Source organism: Antedon mediterranea, chromosome 9 (genome assembly GCF_964355755.1).
Source record: "Antedon mediterranea chromosome 9, ecAntMedi1.1, whole genome shotgun sequence".
Taxonomy (NCBI): Eukaryota; Metazoa; Echinodermata; class Crinoidea; order Comatulida; family Antedonidae; genus Antedon; species Antedon mediterranea.
Genome location: NC_092678.1, coordinates 16,969,058 through 16,988,874, shown reverse-complemented (window position 1 = coordinate 16,988,874; position 19,817 = coordinate 16,969,058). Strand labels below are relative to the sequence as shown.

General features: G+C 32.8%; 1 long non-coding RNA gene and 1 pseudogene across 1 annotated transcript; both read left to right on the top strand.

Annotated features, from left to right (window-relative positions):
- The first annotated feature begins 399 nt into the window (after nucleotides 1-399).
- On the top strand, nucleotides 400-8,253 carry LOC140058257 (uncharacterized; annotated as a pseudogene).
- A 5,242-nt stretch (nucleotides 8,254-13,495) lies between these two features.
- On the top strand, nucleotides 13,496-15,414 carry LOC140058928 (uncharacterized). The gene is made up of 3 exons (XR_011847077.1): nucleotides 13,496-13,506; nucleotides 14,581-14,652; nucleotides 15,347-15,414. It is a non-coding gene; the product is annotated as an uncharacterized lncRNA (long non-coding RNA).
- The last annotated feature ends 4,403 nt before the right edge of the window (nucleotides 15,415-19,817 follow it).

Below are 19,817 nucleotides of genomic sequence, written 5' to 3'. Positions count from 1 at the left end.
AGGCTAGGTAGTGATGCTGATTTAGGCCTAAACTACGTTTAATATAGTTTGTCAATGTCAATGCAACAAAACCCTAGGCCTAAATCAGCATCACTACCTAGCCTAGGCCTAAGACTAAGAGGGCGAATATTATTTAGATCATTGAGGTAAAAAAACTACAGTACATGCATGCATATGGATGATGAATTTGTCGATTTTCATCCTTAAAAGTTAACGAAAACTGCGAAAACCATGTAGGGTATCAACAGTAACATTTTCGTTGCATTGACATTGGCAAAATATATTAAAATTGAACGTAATTTTCACCAATAAATGCATTAAATATACGCATTATATTGAGTTTTTAGCCCTCTATTATAATTGCTCTTTTGGCGCTCCATAGAAACAACAACATTGAACATGGCGTATGCGAAATTGACGAACCGATGTGCGAGAAACACGTCTGTAAATTCATCAATTTAAAGCATTTATTTGTCACTTTTTGTGTGATCTCCTTCGTAAAAGTATTTTTGAGGCCTAATTCTAAGGTGTGGTACTCACGATAAAGTTTCTTAACACATTTTGAGTCGAAATAAATGACAGGTGCGAAACGGAACTAGCGCCCGAAGTTCTTCCAGCAGCAAAGAGAAAAGCATGGGAGGTTTCTTCAACATATTTCGATACTTCTGATGATGACATAGGCCTACAGACAGAGTCAGCAGCAGCAGGTGAGTAACAATACAATAGGCCTAGGCTAGCCTACAACAATGAATGTTCATACCTAGGTAGGCCTAGAGGCCTAGTTATTTACTACTACTAGGCCTAGTACTAGGCCCTAGGCCTGGGCCTAGTAAATATTACTTATTACTAAGCCTAGCTAGAGATAGGCTCTAGCCTAGGCCTATTCATATGGGAATTTTAGTATGTAGTACTGTACTGTGTTTGGGATAGAAAAAACTTAATAGGGGTAATCAACCATTTGCCAGGTAGGCCTACACTCAAAATGTGTGCCGGCCCCCTTAATAGGCCTAGGCCTATATCCACTTGTTTGTGGGAAAGGGTGTCCCAAAGAAGAGATCAAACATACACATTTTCAATAATATTTTACGATGTGTGGCATATAATTAATTATTTAAAATAACGATAGTGAGGCATTTGATGAATAGGCGTCACGCTTGCCATATGATTGTTTGTTGCCTACATTCCTTGTTGTTTTATCATGCTAATTACTTCCTCATTTACATACAACCTGTCCTATTGGTATATAAGTACTCTAAGCCTAGGCGTTGTTTTCTGTTCTGGTGGAAGATGAGAATAGTTTCTCAAAACATGTCAATTTTTAGGCAGTTTGCCTATTCATATGCTTCACTATCGTTATTTTAACTCAAAATTTCGGTGGAATCATTCTTGATTTAATATCTAATTAATTATGTATGATAATAATTTAATCAAATTGCAAATTTTTCTGATTACGATACAGAATCTGTTTGTCAAGTAACAACAACACACAGCACTGCTTATCCAACTGAGCGTATGCTTTACTATTCTTCAAGTGAAGATGATGAAGTAGGCCTAATTGTACGTGGGAACGGTTCAATTCAATCAATCAATAATGGATGTTCTGCTGTTGATGATACAGAAGGGTCACCTACTGGGATTTCGACTACCGAAGTTCCTCCAGCAGCAAAGAGAAAAGCATGGGAGGTTTCTACAACAGATGTCGATACTTCTGATGATGACATACCGACAGAGTCAGCAGGTCAGTAACTTTAACAATACAATGACATGTTATGTAGTTATTTACTAGGTTAGAGTAGAGGCCGCCTCTAGGCCTATCCCTATGTTTTTATGGGCCCGATCTGGGAGGTAGCAATGTCGTATTCGATTGGGACATTTATCGTTGAGTATAGTTTTTTTTTTGTTGATTTACCTTTCCGTACTTATAACACAATTGTGTGCGTTGAGATTGTTCTTAACAAAGAAGTTTGCATTGTTAACGTTTTCTATTTCACTGGACCACCTCTAGTTACGTTCAGTATAACCCCTATTAAGGCTTCAGGAACAAAATAATGTCCCCTTGGCAAGGGTTTTTTACTGGAAAAAAAAGAAATTATTTTGATATGTAAAATAAATAATTGATCTGGAATCATAAAATAAAAAATTGAAATTAGCAGTCCCTTTTAAACAATAAGTGTATCTAATTATTTCTATAATAATAGTTTAAATTGCACATTTTCTGATTACAACATAGACTCTGTTTGTCTAGTAACAACTACCAAAGTTCCTCCAGCAGCAGAGAGAAAAGCATGGGAGGTTTCTACAACAGATGTCGATACTTCCGATGTCGATACTTCCGATGATGACATATCAGCAGGTCAGTAGCAATAACATTAACCATGAGCTTTTGCTAACCTTTCTTAGTAGGGCTCCTACCAACTTTATACAAAACTTCATCTAGGCTTGGGTAGGGAATTACCTTTTAAGCAGCCAGCCTAATAATACTACTACTACTACTACTACTACTACTACTACTACTACTAGCCAGTAGATATTAGTATCCTCTATAGAGGCTAGTTTATTTATTTAGATTTACTTCCCTACTACACCTTTAAATCATTAGCATACTTAATAATTACAAAGGTGCATTCTTCAGAAATAACAAAATACAACAAAAACCTCATTATTAATAACGATGAGAATAATGGTGAAAAAAAAAAGGATAAATGGTAATAACCTCCCATAAAGCCTATAGCTCCTGGATCAAAATATTATCTTCCACTATCCAAAATTTGAAAATGTCTGCTATCAATCACCAGTTACCCCAAATGAAGAATTACTGTACATGTATGTTGCATAGGCTGCTATAAATATTAAACTACTATATTTTTATTTAGCCTGCAAGAGAAATACAGGAGGCCTAGAGACTGTAGAAACTAATTACCTTAATTCATCTGGATCAAGTGATGATGAGATTAAAATCTCTAATCACACAAGTAAGCGTAGTGGTAAGTTTGATATGTCATTAATTTTTAAAACTACTTTTATTAAATAGTGCTTGATGTTGATGGTTGTGCTGTACCTAAAAGATATGGAAATTGCTGGTTGTTTCCATTTGTGTCTGATTCTATGGTCAGGTTCTAATGTTATGTCTGTATGGTATGTAAATAGGTACAACTGTCTAATGAACAAGGCACCTGCACAACCTGTAATTGAACACTCGAAAATTGAAATTGAATTATCTGAACCGAAAAAAAAATTGTTTGTCAAAGAATTAAAAGTATCTATATATTAATGCGAATTAGTCACCTAGTTTTACGTAACCTCATAAACTTCTGAAACCGTATTGACTGATCACATTTTCCGCAATTGGTACCATATAATTGTTATTTTGTTTGTTTGTTTTTTTTGCCAATGGATAATGCAAGTTTATTCTTTCTGTAGAAAAAAGGAAAAGGAATCACCTACAGCCAATACACAACTTGTATTTGACCTGCTGTTGTGCATTAATGTGCATTGGTATGCTACATTTTAGAGAAATAAAACAAACAAGGGAAGCATTTCAAGCAATGACCGAATATGAACAACGCTGTTGGATCCTTAAATATTTCAATGAACATCTCAGCACATCCGGAGGTGCCACCAAAATCTGTCTACTAGTTGGTGCTAACAAAGTTTGTGCAAAAGCATGGATGTTAGTAAATGGTATTGGCCGGTCAACTTTTTACAAAATAAGGAAGCAAGCTATTGGTAATTAATTGTTTAGTTTTACAGTACATTTTACATTATTTAATTTTACATGCTGTTAATATTACTTTTAATGTATGTGTTTTAATGTTGCTGAAACGGAAAGATTACTGTGACTGTGTGAAGATTACTTTCCATTATACTTATAGTTGTATTATACAGGGACATAGGCATGATCTGACGAGGAGTGGAGAATAACTTTTTTTTAAATGAATAGAATGCATTTGATTATTGTTTAATTATTTTTACACAATAAAATTAATATGCTTAACACTATGTTAGAAAGATAATGCAAAATGATCATAAGTCATTAATCAATGGATTAAACCAAACAATAATAAAATAGTACAGTATTTGAAATTCCTAATATTTGAAATTTACATTTTATTTCTTTTCAGAAGGATGCTGTTATCTTTTACCACCCAACTTCACCAGAAAGATGGTATATAGCAATTCAACTCAACAGTGTCGGGCTTGGTTTATTAAATTTTGTAATGAATACGGTGATCAAATGCCAACTAATGGACAAATCCATCTACCATCAACGCTTACCAAACATGATGTGTACATGCATATGAAAGATGAGTTTGAGCTAAGAAATGAAGATGTGTGTGCATTAGCGACATTCTACAAGTTTTGGTGTGTTGAATTCAAGCATATTGTAATGCCTGAGGTATGTTTACGTTTTTACACTTATTATGGTTTGTACCAATGGACAAAATCCATGTCATCTTCATTGACTGAAGTATTTTTTAACGTATTTTTATAAATTCACTTCAATGTTATACAGAAAGTCCTGTAGGTTCAATTTTCATTCATAATAAAATACTGGAAAAACATACTGTACAATCCAGATGCATGTATGATGGGCCTCACAACTCCTTCCCTACATTCACTATATTGAATGCAAAATTTGTTTAATTTTATATTTTTACGTGCTGTATTTTTTCAATTTTTTTAATAGGAAAATCGTTTTGCAAAATGCAGCAAATGCACCAGAATTAAATTTAAGCTGCACAAGACAAATCAAAAGCAAAAACGGCAAATACTAATGATGAAGAGAGAGAAGCATTTACGAAAACAAAAGTAAGTATGCCTACCTATTTTGTGTACAAAACCAGTAGTTTAAACCTTTCAACAAGAAATTCTGTTGAACTTGTATACCCGGTATTACCATAGATAGGAAAAATAATTATTGCTTCCACTGTATACCTCCTCTATAGTATTATTAGTGTTTTTAAAAATAATTCTAACTTAATAAAATTAAGAGTGATTGAAATAAAACAGAAAATAACGGGGAAAAATGGTAGAAAATGAAAATAATTATTGTGTATGAACAATGAATGAATAAAAGTGGTTGTAAACAAAAAAAGAGAAAAGATAAACAAAATCATTATTATATAAAAAACCTCTACATTTAATCAATAATTTTAATAGATTAGAAGTAAAGCATTGTCTCATCTTGTCATCGGCTAATAGATAACATATAACTAAACAAAACAAAAATTTATTATTAAATGCAAAATAAAACTATAAACATATGATTTTAATTTTTCAGTATTGAACGTCGAAAGTACTATAAACATAATTATGCAGAAAGCAAGACAGAATCCCAACAAGTATTTGTCAATAATTATCGATGGAATGGACCAAAGCAAGACTGATTTACCATCTTTTGCTTGCGAATCAAAAGAAACGTCGAAGATGTGGAAACTAGCCACACATGTAACTGGTGTTCTGGTACATGGGCGACATGGGCACTGCTTCATTGACCTAAAGCAGTTTCCACATGACTCAAACCTAACCTGCAACATTATACTGACGGTGCTGTCAGAGATACAACCTCTACCACCAGTCTTATATCTGCAGTTGGACAATAGCGGAAAGGATAATAAAAACAGATTTGTTTTTGCCCTATGTGCTCTTCTTGTAGCGTTAAAGATTTTTCGAAAGGTAAATGACTATACATTTATAAATGATATATAAATAATAAAACAGTATACACAGTGCACTTTAAAGAACCCAGTTCATCATTCATTTACCCTGTTCTCGTTCACCACAAAATATCCCCTGTGTTGGGTGATTTCCACCAGCCTAATAGGACAGTAATTAATTTACTATTGGTAATTATCTAAAGACATAAAATATTCAATAACATTCTAGTCTAACTAGATGAGGAAAAAATGGAAATATACTAAAAATGTATTTTTTTTATTTTGCTTTGAAAAGTTTTAATTTTAAATCATTACTTCTTTTACTCTTTCAGATAAAGATTGGGTTTTTAATGGTGGGTCACACTCACGAGGATATTGACCAATTATTTTCATGTGTGGCCAAATACCTGAACAAATATAGAGCATCTACACTTGATCATCTTCGAAGTGCTGTTGAAAACTCGTACAAAAAGTTGCCGATTACATCAAGTATCATTTCCTATCTGCATGACATTAAGAACTGGTTAGTACCATACATGCAAGACATACGTTACCACAGCAAACCACACCAGTTTAAGTTTGTTTTGGCTCAAACCGGAAAATGCATCATGTCCTATAAGAACTGGTCAACGGATTGTACTTGGTGTGAATGTGCAAGAGAAATGGACACACTTCCATATTTGCTCAAGGAAAGCCCTGCTGATATACCAGTGTTGTGTACTCCTGATTTTAGTAATGCAGATATACCAAAGTTAAAAAAAAGTCTGGCGTCTGTTGCAAATTTTTTGCGAATAGAAGAACGTGACTGGTGGGAGGAATTTTTAAATAATATAGAAGAGATCACAGAAGGTATGTACTGTACTACATTGCATGTGTGATGTTTCACCATTTTACACATATATTTTTTGGTTAACAAGAGAATTTTGATTTTAGTATAGATTCAGCAGCTATACCAAAATTCAACTATTTACTCCACACAACTATGTTGGGTCACATTCACCAATGCATGCTTCCACTGATCATTTTATGTGAGAACCTAAAATTATCAAATAACATGATCGATATCTAGTGGAGTACACTGGAGAAACATGCCTCCTGATTAATTCATAAGATAAAATCAATCAATCAGCATCTGATTAGCATGGTGCGCAATGTATTGGCCCAGCTTTTATGCAACAAACACCTCAGCATAAATATATCATGATATTTTGTATGAATGTATATTATTTACTTTTTAAAACTAATGCGTACTCTTTTTTTTTAGGAAATGAACAGCGATTTTTGCTCCATGACATCATTTTTAATGACAACAATGCAAGCCCTATGAGGGAGGAATCTGATGGAAACGAGACAGACATTAGTGACTCGGATAATGAAAATGAAATAAGACCGGTATGATAAAGATATTATAGATTTTCAAAATTACATCTTTGAAACATGTAATGCAACATAGTTTAAAGCAGTGCTTATATTTGGGATATGATCTCATAATCGCATCAAGCAAATGCATCAACGAAAATTCTATATTTTTAGGGTTGTAAGAAAAATGATTATGACTTTTCTATGCTTTCTCCCACACTACTAGGTACACATTGGTAAATTTTCGAAGCGTAAGCCACCACAGCAACTCGATGTTGGTGCTATGGTAGCAACAGCTTTAAGGAGATATCCCACAGAATGGCCTCAGATAGGCAAAATATTCAGCATAAATAACAATGAGGTAGAAGTAGTGTGGTACACTGGAACGTATACTTCCCGGTTTGTTCTGTGTGAAAAAGATGGACAAGAATGGCGAGAAATAATATCGAAGGAGGAGGTGATAAGTATATTTAATTTAACACCAACTAGTAGATTGCCTACCAATGTTATTGTTAAATTAAAAGAATTAAGAGATGACTTTTTAAATGAAAGTTAATGCAGGGAGTTTTACAACTCACTGGTTGTCACAATAGGGTGCACATTAATGGAATTTTACATGTATAATGAATCTAAAAAAAATTATTTAATTTTCAACCAATTTCATAATTGTATATAACAGTAGCTCAACCATATACTGTAGTCAAGTTTATGACCATGTAGTTTATATAACAATAGCTCAACCATATACTGTAGTCATAAAGTTTATGACCATCTAGTTTGTATAACAGTAGCTCAACAATATACTGTAGTCATAAAGTTTATGACCATGTAGTTTATATAACAATAGCTCAACCATATACTGTAGTCATAAAGTTTATGACCATGTAGTTTATATAACAATAGCTCAACCATATACTGTAGTCATAATGTTTATGACCATGTAGTTTGTATAACAATAGCTCAACCATATACTGTAGTCATAAAGTTTATGACCATGTAGTTTATATAACAATAGCTCAACCATATACTGTAGTCATAAAGTTTATGACCATGTAGTTTATATAACAATAGCTCAACCATATACTGGAGTCATAATGTTTATGACCGTGTAGTTTTTATAACAGTAGCTCAACCATATACTGTAGTCAAGTTTATGACCATGTAGTTTTTATAACAATAGCTCAACCATATACTGTAGTCATAATGTTTATGACCATGTAGATGAACTTTATAGTAAAGTTGTATTAAAACAATGAATGATTAAAAATTAAAAATATTCTGCAGTTATTAAAATTTGTTTTCTTTGCTTTGTGTGTACTTCGCGAAAAAAATGGACATTATAAAGATTTTTTTGGCCCATACCATTTATTTTTTAATTAAATAAAGCAGTTTCTGCACATTAAACCTAGTTTAAATAAGAAGCTCATAATCCGAACAAAACTCATTGTGTAATGTCTATTGTTGTTTTGGAAAACGGACAGTATATTTTAACCTAAAAAAGCTAGTATGTTTTTTTCTATAATTATAAAAATGATAGCGAATTATAAATTTATAGAATAAACAAGGATTTGCATATTGTCGATCTATTTTATTGATCTTTTTCTATCTCTAAAATATTTACCATAATGTACATTATGGCTGACATTATCAAACTGTATGCTTTCTCAATAATTAAACAAATCTTACAACCACATCTGTTTTTTCAAATAATATTTTTAATTCTAATGATAGCTTTTTTTTAGGAAAATTCTATAAATAATGCGGATTGTAGAAATCCGTTATGGCACAAAATCGTGTTTTATAAAAAAGGCTGTTTCGCTGGTGAAAACATTCGGTTAATAGAAGACCTGCTTTATTATACAGAGTATAATGATATCGAAGGGGCAATAATTACCGTAGATTTTAAGAAGGCTTTTGACTCTATTAGTAGAGATTTTATGTTCAATGTTCTAGAAAAGTTTAACTTTGGAATGTTCTTTTGTAACTGGGTAAAAGTATTATACAATAACGTTGAATCAGGGGTGGCGCCAGGATCTTCCCGACGCGGGGGCTACATTCCCCGACGAGGGGGCTATGCGAGCGAAGCGAGCAACACAAGGCTGGGGGCCAGGGGGCCGCCAAGGGCCGAAGCAACGCGTTCTAGCGTCATTTGAGGTCATTTTAATCAAATTTAGGGTAGCCATTTTTTCCATTTTTTATAATGCATAAATAAAATACTGCGTGCAAAAAAACGATGCGCGATGACTGTTTCAATCCATATTTTTCAATTTAAAAAATAAAAGTTCAAAGAAAATTTAGAAAAATAGAGTTGGAGGTCCTGGACTTATTATACTTCAAAACATGAAACAAAATATATAAGTCCCTATCATGGTTGTGACTGAGCTAAGAAATGTTTGAAAAATAGAGATGTTAGGTCCCGGAAAATACACTTCTTGTACTTCGAAATATGATCAGCTTTATTGTTGGGGCTGAGCTAAGAAAATGTTTCAAACTAGAGCTGCAGGTGGTCTTCAAAAAATTGCATTTTATACTTTGGAAACATCAGGCCCAGAGGCTTAAAAAACGCAAGCGTAGACCTTTTTAGTCGGGGAAATAAGTTTATTCCTCCCAAGTGTATGCCTGCGTACCATCTGGAGTGGTGAGAAATTCATGACATACAGGACATTGAAAATTTAATAACTTAGCTATAATAAGATGTTGGCTAAGCGAAAATGGCATGTTTTTTGTTTAGTAATAGATGAAATATTTATTTTAGGTGCCCCACGGTACAGAAGGTTACTTGTAAATTAAAAAATTGGTGAACATACGAACAATTAACATAATTTGTTTTTGCTGTAGTGTAGCGTACGTCGACACAGTACACAACGTAACCGTCGTCGGTAAACTTCCCCTGGAAAATAACTACACGGTACACATTTCGGTCCCTGGATGGAACATGATATCACGACCGAACGTTGAACGATTCGTACAAAGGGATACCGCCAGACAAGTGCGTACCTATAGCTATTGTTTAGTAGTAAGTTGGATCGCTGGCAATAATGAATGCATATAAAGTGCATAATATCACTCTGACGTACTCTCACGGTCAATGAAACGTCGAGGTTTTCTAGGCGCTGAAGCTACGAAGTGAACGCGAACGAATTATATTCCCCGACAAAAAGTACCCGAACCGTCGGTAAACTTCGCATGGAAAATAAATACATTACACATTTTGGTCCCTGGATGGAACTTGATATCACGCGTCTCGACCCAACGTTGAACAATTCGTACAAAGGGATACCGCCAGACAAAAGCGTACCTAGCTAATGTTTAGTAGTAAGTTAGATCGCTGGCAATAATGAATGCATATAAATTGCATAATAGCACCCTGACGTACTCTCACGGTCAATGAGACGTCGCGGTTTTTTAGGCGCTGAAGCTACCAAGTGAACGCGAACGTTTTTTACTGTATATTATATTCCCCGACAAAAAGTACCCGTGTTCCCTTTGGTAACCGTCGGTAAAACTTCGCCTGGAAAATAACTACATTACACATTTTGGTCCCTGGATGGAACATGATATCACGCGTCTCACCCAACGGTGAACGATTCGTACAAAGGGATACCGCCAGACAAGTGCGTACCTATAGCTATTGTTTAGTAGTTAGATCTCTGGCAATAATGAATGCATAAAAGTGCATAATAGCCCTCTGACGTACTCTCACGGTCAATGGAACGTCGTGGTTTTCTAGGCGCTGAAGCTATATGAAGTGAACGCGAACGTTTTTTACTGTATGTTATATTCCCCGACAAAAAGTACCCGTGTTCCCCGACGGGGGGGGCTAGGCTCCCCGACGAGGGGGCTAGAGCCCCCGTAGCCCCCCCCGCTGGCGCCACCACTGCGTTGAATGTGTCACAGTTAACAATGGTTGGGTTTCAAACAATTTTAAAATGGAAAGAGGTATTAGACAAGGTTGTCCTCTATCTGCTCTGTTATTCATTTTAGTGGTTGAAGTAATGGCATCTAGAATAAGAAACAAATATGACTATAAGGGTATTAAACTTCCAAATAATGAAAATAACATAGAAGCTAGAATAAGCCAATTAGCCGATGATACTGTTTTGTATGTTGGTAATGACAAAAGTATTAAGTCAGCAGTCAGTGTAATTGAACGTTTTTGTGAAGTATCTGGAATGACACTAAATAAAAAAAAAACCAATGCTTTTTGGATTGGTAAATGGAAGAACAGAATAGATAGACCTTTAGAATTAAATTGGGTAAAACACCCGATCAAAATTTTAGGCATATATGTAGGATATAATACAGAAGAATGTACCAGAAAAAACTGGGATGTTAAATTAATAGAGCTAGAAAAGACTTTAAAACAATGGAATGCTAGAAATCTCTCAATTTTTGGTAGAATAATAATCCTGAAAAGTCTTGCACTATCTAAATTAACATATGCTGCAAATATCACTGATGTTCCAAAATATGTATATACACAAGTTACAAATCTAATAAATAATTTTATTTGGAACAATAAAAGGAAAAAGATAAAAAGAAAAACTCTAATTGGTGATGTTGAGATGGGAGGCATTAAAATGCCTGATTTTACTCTTCATGTTAACGCACTCATGTGTGGCTGGTTAAAAAGAATTATTAATGATGATGGTGCTAAATGGAAAAATATTCCAATGTATTATATTAAAAAAATATGTGATGTTAATGTTTTACTTAATATGTCATGTTATAACATTATTGATGTTAATTCTGATAAAATTCCACTGTTTTACAAAAATATGATAAAAGCCTACATAAATTATAACAGAATCTCTAAAAAAAAAACCTGAAACTTTGGGGAAACCACTACGTTAAACTAAAAAAAAAAATCGCTTTTCTACAAGCATTGGATTGACAGTGGCATTATCAGTATTAAAGACATTGTTAATAAGAACACTTTTTTAACATCAAACGAAATACTGGTGAAACTACAATGTAAAACAAACTGGTTAAATGAGTATTTGTGCATTATTAAGGCAATACCAATTCAATGGAAACGTATTATTAAGGAGGTAGATATTTTCAATTGTGATGATAATGATGAATTAGTTGGGACCAAGTATGAGATTAATACTACCAAACTAATATACTCATGGTTTGTGAAAGAATATTTCATTATTCCAATGTCACAACTAAAATGGGAAGAGTACTTCAATGATAACAACATTGATTGGAAAACTTCTTGGTTACGGAAAGTATGTAAAATGAAAGATAAGAAACTAGCACAATTCAATTATAAGATGTTACATAGAATACTGCCTACCAACAAACGGCTGTATCAGTGGAAAGTTAAGGAAACACAAACGTGTGACAAATGTGGAGAAATTGAAAATGAAAATCATTTGTTTTTTAGTTGTAGATTTATTCAGAAATATTGGAGGAAAATGCTTAGTATCTTTGTAAGTTTAAATCACAATAATATATCATTTAAACAATTAATACTAGGAACGGGAGATAAGCTAATAGATTATATTTACACTTTTGCAGCATTTACTATTTATAGAATAAAAATGTTATCTGCACTAAATAAGCCAGTGGGTAAATCTTTATGGAATTCATTTAAAAGCAATATGTTATATAACATTGAATGTGAAACATATAACAATAAAGAAACAAGTATAGAAAAATGGGTAGCTTTAAGAAATAAGATTATGATAATATAATTTCTAATTTGATACGATTAACCGAAAAAGAATTACAGTGATACGGGTTACTGGTGGTACTGAGTTATTATTGTTTTTTTTATCATGTATATAAATATATTGTATAATCCGGGTTGTAAAATGAAAACAAACAAATGAAAATGTGTGAACTATTTTAAAACGGGATAGATGACAATGATGATCCTGTCAAGTGTATAACAAAATATACGAAAATTAATGAAAAAAGGAGTAATACAGAATTCATATATTTAAAAATGTTACTTATGAACTGTAACGACATTTACAAGTTAAATAATACGATTTTATGTAATATGAGATAATATGAATGTGAATAAAAGTGGTGTTTGCGCCACAAAAGAGAAAAAAAAAAAACAACAAAAAATAATACACTACATTCTCCCCTTTTTTCTGATTTTCAACTTTTATAAATAAAGGTGAGGTGATATCTGTTTGTACACATTACATTTTCCCCTCTACCTCAGATTTGCACCTCCTCATGGCAATATTAGCTTGCCTTTCATTTGACATTGTTTCGAGTGTCAAACGAAGTCTAAATCGCCCACTGAAATGCTGAATACAAATAACTGTACTGTGAAATATAGCAGACAAATGTAGTGGTTATCTATTTATTGTATTGTTGTACAGTATTATTATTAATATTGTTTTAAATCAATCCGTTTGAAATGTGTGTCTTTTTTTTTCAATATCTGTAGGTATTTAAACGATAACGCTATAACTACCATAGATCAAGGTGCATTTTCTGCTTTTGCTTCATCACTTTCAATACTGTAAGTTAATACTGTGTAGACTTGTCCCAAGTCTCTGTTATTGTCTTTTTTCTGTTGTCGCGTTTCGATGTTTTCTATGCAGTGTGTACACTTACCATACGTATGAAACGCTATGTTTGTCAAAATGTTTAATAATCTGCATGTAGTTGTTTGATGCTCTGTACAATTATCGGACTCATTCATTAATTCTTGTCATACAACAGATTATGTGTCGTAGACATAGTCTGTAAAATCTGTACACTTTATAATAGCTTTGTTCCCGATATACACACATGGTACTCGTCCGTTGGACACCCGATTCTCGTACGGTGGTACCTGTTTATGTCTAAAGGCAATAAACAACACCTGCAGTTTCCTGCCTCTTGACTACAACCTTTCTCTCACTAAACATTACATTGTTTCTTTTTAAATATGATGTTTGACCATTAAGTCTACTTTAAAATGACATAACATCAGTGCCATATTTTAGACATGAACGCGCATTTGAGCACACAACGGCGTCTTTAAAACATTGCCATGAGGTCATTGTATCTTTGTCCAGTAAAGATAAGTCAACATTAAAACAAATTGCAACAACAATTTTGTTTGGTTTTGTTTGCTTGATATGGTCCAAATGAACATCATATCTAAAGTTTACCAAAAGGAAATTGGGTTAATTAACATAAATTCAAAATGATCGCCATTTACCACTTGAAGTCTCATATCTCCTTAATTAATGGTTGGTGGTGGTGGTGGTGGCACGGATAGATATACATGTTATATTATATTATATTATCATATTTAAATTACAGTATGAAGTCATAACTTGTAGTTAAATCTGTCTGTTTTGTAAAGAAATTAGTTTAAATTATTGTAAATATAATAGTAATATATGCTTAGATATAATATCTAAAATGAACTACTGTATATATTTCAATCAAAAGCAACAGTTCGGATGACCTATTTTTGTATTACAGCGTCCGTGCGTTACGTCCAAGTTAGTAAACCACTAAAGACATAAGAATGAGAAATTTCTTCATGACCTAACACCACTGAATCTTTTACTCATTTTTATTTTAAAATGTTTTTTTGCAGTTGGATATATGACAACGAATTAAAAAATTACAAAGATAGTACTTTTGAAAACTTGATCAACATAAACGAATTGTAAGTATTCACATGGTTTTTTAAAGCTAAGATCATCGTCAAAAGTGTGCAATATATTAATATACAATTAATATAAAAAACATGAACCTACAAGTCGGTGTAAAGTTTACATTGATATTGATTATTGATCCGATGGTCACATACTTTAATCAAATTAACTTAAAAACATGAATTTCATAATATAAAAATAACGCTTAAAAGAGAACGACGTTTCGACTCCATAATATGGTCATTATCAATGGACTTGATAATGACCCCATGATGGAGTCGAAACGTCGTTCTCTTTTAAGCGTTATTTTTATATTATGTATTTACAATAAACGTACTCTCATTCGTAACATGAATTTTGCATAAGATATAAGATAACTTAAATCTAATCAAATTAATCGACTTAAAAGTACGAACGTATATTCAGGTAAGACATCGTTATCGAATTACTATGTCGATATATAGCAAGATATTTCGATAACATGTGTATTGTACAAAAAAACATAAAAAATGAATAGGTCATTTGTAGTTTGAATAAAGTTTACTACTAAAAATATAAGGAAAAAAAACAAATGTTTTCAGTTATAAAACATAAACGCCAATCTGAATAAATTACAGTTTTTTCAGGAAATTTATTATTTTTTCTTGATCCATGGTCTAAGTGAATAACTATATCATGTTTTTATTTGTACATCACCAAAAATAGGAAATCGGATCATCGCCGCATTTGCTGCCTTGTTTATAAAATTGAAGTCTGCGAGCCGAGAGTTACCCTTGCAGCATGTAAAGAAATATTAAAGGGAAAATTCCGAGAGTTGATGTGTCCGACGGATTCGACAAGAAACACTGAAGATTTTACGGTAATGTACAGTAGTATATGAATACACAGCACTGTGTTATCTTACCTTAACACTGACAATCCACCTACTAAGTAACATTTTATTCTTTCTTTTTTTGGTCATTTATTTCATTCTGCTGTACACTTTACATCTCTCTCTATATATTCTCTGTATATTATAGACAAACATTGTGTTTTTTTTTAGTTTTTATATTTAAGCAGTTACAATAATGTGACCGGTAAAAGAACATTCATACCAATTCCATTAAGTTTTACAAATTCAGAAGCATTTTACAGAAAACCCTTTCTCGCGACAAGCGCATTGTTTCGGTCTGGCTGTTATTATTATATTATCATGTTTGTATTGCTGAGCGAAAGGAGTTATAAGAATATGTTGTTGAAAAGAAATCTCTTTAAAATGCTATTTTTATTTGTCATCCCATGATTTAAGTTTTGGGAGGTCAATTGTCCTCCCTCTCACCGTTCCCATGCCTGTGTTGAACGTCAGTGGATTTTCAGTTAAAGCATGGAGGTATACCTCCATGGTTAAAGCGATGAATTTGCAACCCGCGAAATCGATAGAACTTTGTCTAGCTTCGTGCAAATCTTTTCGCGTGACGTGTAAATGCTCAGTGGGAAGGTCCGGCTTGGCTCATACCTTTTTGCATGTGAACATGTAGGCAATTGTACAAATCCAAAACGAGGCCTATCATTTTCTCAGGATTATCCCACTACCCCGTTTCTGAACAGAAACGCATTATGATTATCGGAAACAACAGCAACAATCGGTAAAAATTATGATTCCTAATTTTCTTTCCATTTTTAATATTTGTTTTTACGTTGTTTTTTTCTTCTGCAGACCATGGCTCCTGATTTCTGAAATGAGAAGGCGATAAAGCATATAATCCGTTAACAACGTTACAACCAAGATGGCCACGGATACTTTCGTCTTTGCTATCGGCTTCTGGTTAGCGAAAGTGGCAGACATACGCTCTGCTTTCCATGGTAATTTTCGCCGAAATACACTGTTTGTCGATAAGGCTTTGTGTACAACTTGTAAAAATTAAAAATAAGGTTTCCTCTGAAATTTCCAGACGAAGACTAATAATGTAATCGTGTTCATTGTTCATTGTTTTCTAAATGTTTTTTTTTTTATTGCATTTTGGATTTCTTGTCTACTACTTTGGCAAAATGAAATGCATGATCATGTTTTCATATCAATATATTAATGACATTACAACCCTTAATTATCTCAACAATCAATTTATTCCACAATGATTGTTTTTTCCAAATGGTACTTCATGTAATTCTGCACAAAAACAATATTCAATATTGAGGACTTTAATTCCATATTTCTGTTTCTATCCGATCCGTATATCCATACATACATCCGACTTACTACAAATAGATAACATACTTTATATTTTGAGAAATAATTAACTGTATTTATAGGCCTGACTTAGGTAACGGAAAAGTCATGAACTAGAACTATCTGCAAATAAAGATTCTGATAAGAAAGTGCTTATTTTCAACTCGCTTGTGTAACACAAATAAAATCCCAAAAAGTATGAAACATAGGGGAATCTATAGATCGATAATTATTGGAATGTATGATCAATAGAACTGTTTTGCCCGCACCTGGCCTTTAATTATACGGTTACACTTATTGATTTACAGTGTAGTTGGGTGGATTTGGTAGATAAGATGATGTTTTATTTCTGTGTATATGTTGGCTTTTTCATTAATATTACCATTTACATTTATCGATTTACAGTAGTTCGGTGGATTGTGTTAGTTTTATGTAAGATTTGGCTGATAAGATTGTGTTTTGTGTCAATTGATGTTGGCTTTTTAAATTAATATAACCTATACATTTATCGATGTAGTTTGGTGGATTGTATTAGTTTTATGTAAGAATTGATGTTGGTTTATTTGATTAATATAACCTATACATTTATCGATGTAGTTTGATGGATTGTATTAGTTTAGTATTTATTTCAATTGATGTTGGCTTTTTCATTAATATAACCTATACATTTATGGATGTAGTTTGATGGATTGTATTAGTTTAGTATTTATTTCAATTGATGTTGGCTTATTTCATTAATATAACCTATACATTTATGGATGTAGCTTGGTGGATTGTATTAGTTTTGTCAGATTTGGTAGATAAGATGTAGTATTTATTTCAATGATGTTGGCTTATTTCATTAATATAACCTATACATTTATCGATGTAGTTTGGTGGATTGTATTAGTTTTATGTAAGATTTGGTAGATACGATGTTGTTATATTTCAATTGATGTTGGCTTATTTCATTATACCTATACATGGATGTTGTTTGGTGAATTGTATTAGTATTGTTATATTGTATTAGTAAGTAAGATTTGATAGATAAAGTACTATACACTATATACTATATTATTATAATTAATGATCGCTTTTCATTAAAATGAAGATAAAGTTATTATTATTATGAACATTTCATAGGCCATATAAAACAAATACTATAATTGTTTTGTATCTCGATCCCCACTGATGAAATTCCTTTTTTAAAGAAAAACGAATTTCAAGAGCTATATAGGCTGGCCGACCTCGTAAGTAGCCAACCTCCCAAAATAACAAATTAAAAAGAAACCACTCTTTATTTTGAAAAGGTAATCTCGAAAAGAAGCCCACAATCGATATAAAGCCCCCTGGGATTATCTGACTTCTTTTAAAGATAGTTTAGGTTTCTTTTTCTAGAGGGTCGGTTTGGCAGTGCAACGGATGTTATGCGAAAATATTTGCTGACCGCTCGTTTTCCGTTGCAATTTGCCAAGTAATATTAACAATGTGGATTACTATAATCTATATAAATTAACAATTTAAAAATCAATTAAAACCTTTTTTTTTCAAATAATATTATTACAGTATGTGAAGCGCCGCTGATATGTGCTTCATCTATAGAAATGTAGGCCTATATCGCTAAATAAGTGTTAATGTTAATAACTTAGTTGATAATACTGTATGCATATAACGAATGTGTTAACATGAACATAAACATGAATCTGCTTCAAGATTTGTTTGGCTGACGAGATATATAGTTATTATAGTGCAAATTCAGTAATTTAGTAATAATTGACCTATGACCTCTATCGTTCGTTTAACGTTGTTGGTACCAAAATATATCGGATAATATGACCAATACTGACGAATAGACAAACAGTACGGTAGGCTACTTACTTGCCGTGTACACTGTGGTCGGTCCACTATATGAGAGAAGCCGCCTTTATTCTCATCTAATTATTTCCTTAGAAAAAAAAACTAAAACAACTTAAATACTTATTTTATTTAGCCTTTTAAAAAATATTGATGTAATTGTTGTGAATTTTATTGTTAACACTATACCATACAAGAGTTTTTGATTTAATGTAATAATGTAATTTCCATAGGGTTGGTGAACCTGTCCATTATAATACCGTTATGGGAGTAATGTGCTTTTGAGTATATACATATATATTTTATATTTTATTTTTTATATAACATCACCTGTAAGTGGGAACATTGTTCCTGTTGGAAAGTGTTTGAATAAAAGTAAATAGATTGGTGTTTTACTGTCCACAACAACATTATAATGGACAAATTAAACGCGTACCGGTATAATGACATATTTCATCAACCCCGATCTGTAACTTTGTTTGCTTTATCATGTTGTGATTAATTGTTATACCGTATCAATGTATAGTCTGGTGAAGATTCTGTGAACATGCTTGAAATGCTTGGTACATTATGCTTGGTTCCACTACAGAGACGCAATGCACAGAGCGCAACGTTAGTTACCAATCACAAGTGATGGATTTTGTGATTGGTCAACTCACTTGCATCCAGCCTATGTACTTTTTTTTCGGTATAAAAAACACATATACAAAAAGCAGCAGAAGCTGAAAGTATTGCATTTACATAAAATCAGTATTAAAAGTTAACAATGTAACCAATATTAGCCTACAAGCGATGGGTTATTCGAACTCTACTGTCGCTTGTGTGATTGGTCAACTCACTTGCTTTGCTTCTACCTATAGGCCTATCCTCCTTGCATTGCGTCTTTTGTGGGAACCATGAGCTTTACTTTGTGTGAACATTTATTAATATTTGATTGAAATAAATCATTGCTGTGAAAATATAATTGGTAAAGTTTTTTTTGTTGTACTTTTTAGTCCTATAATATTGTCTGGTGAAATGCTTATCGAGGCTCTGTAGTTAGATGTAAATAAAATATTTCGTCTTAATATTGATGCCCTTTTCGGGAAGACATACTAAACTACGAACGGTGAAATGTACGAAGAGACAGAAAGACGA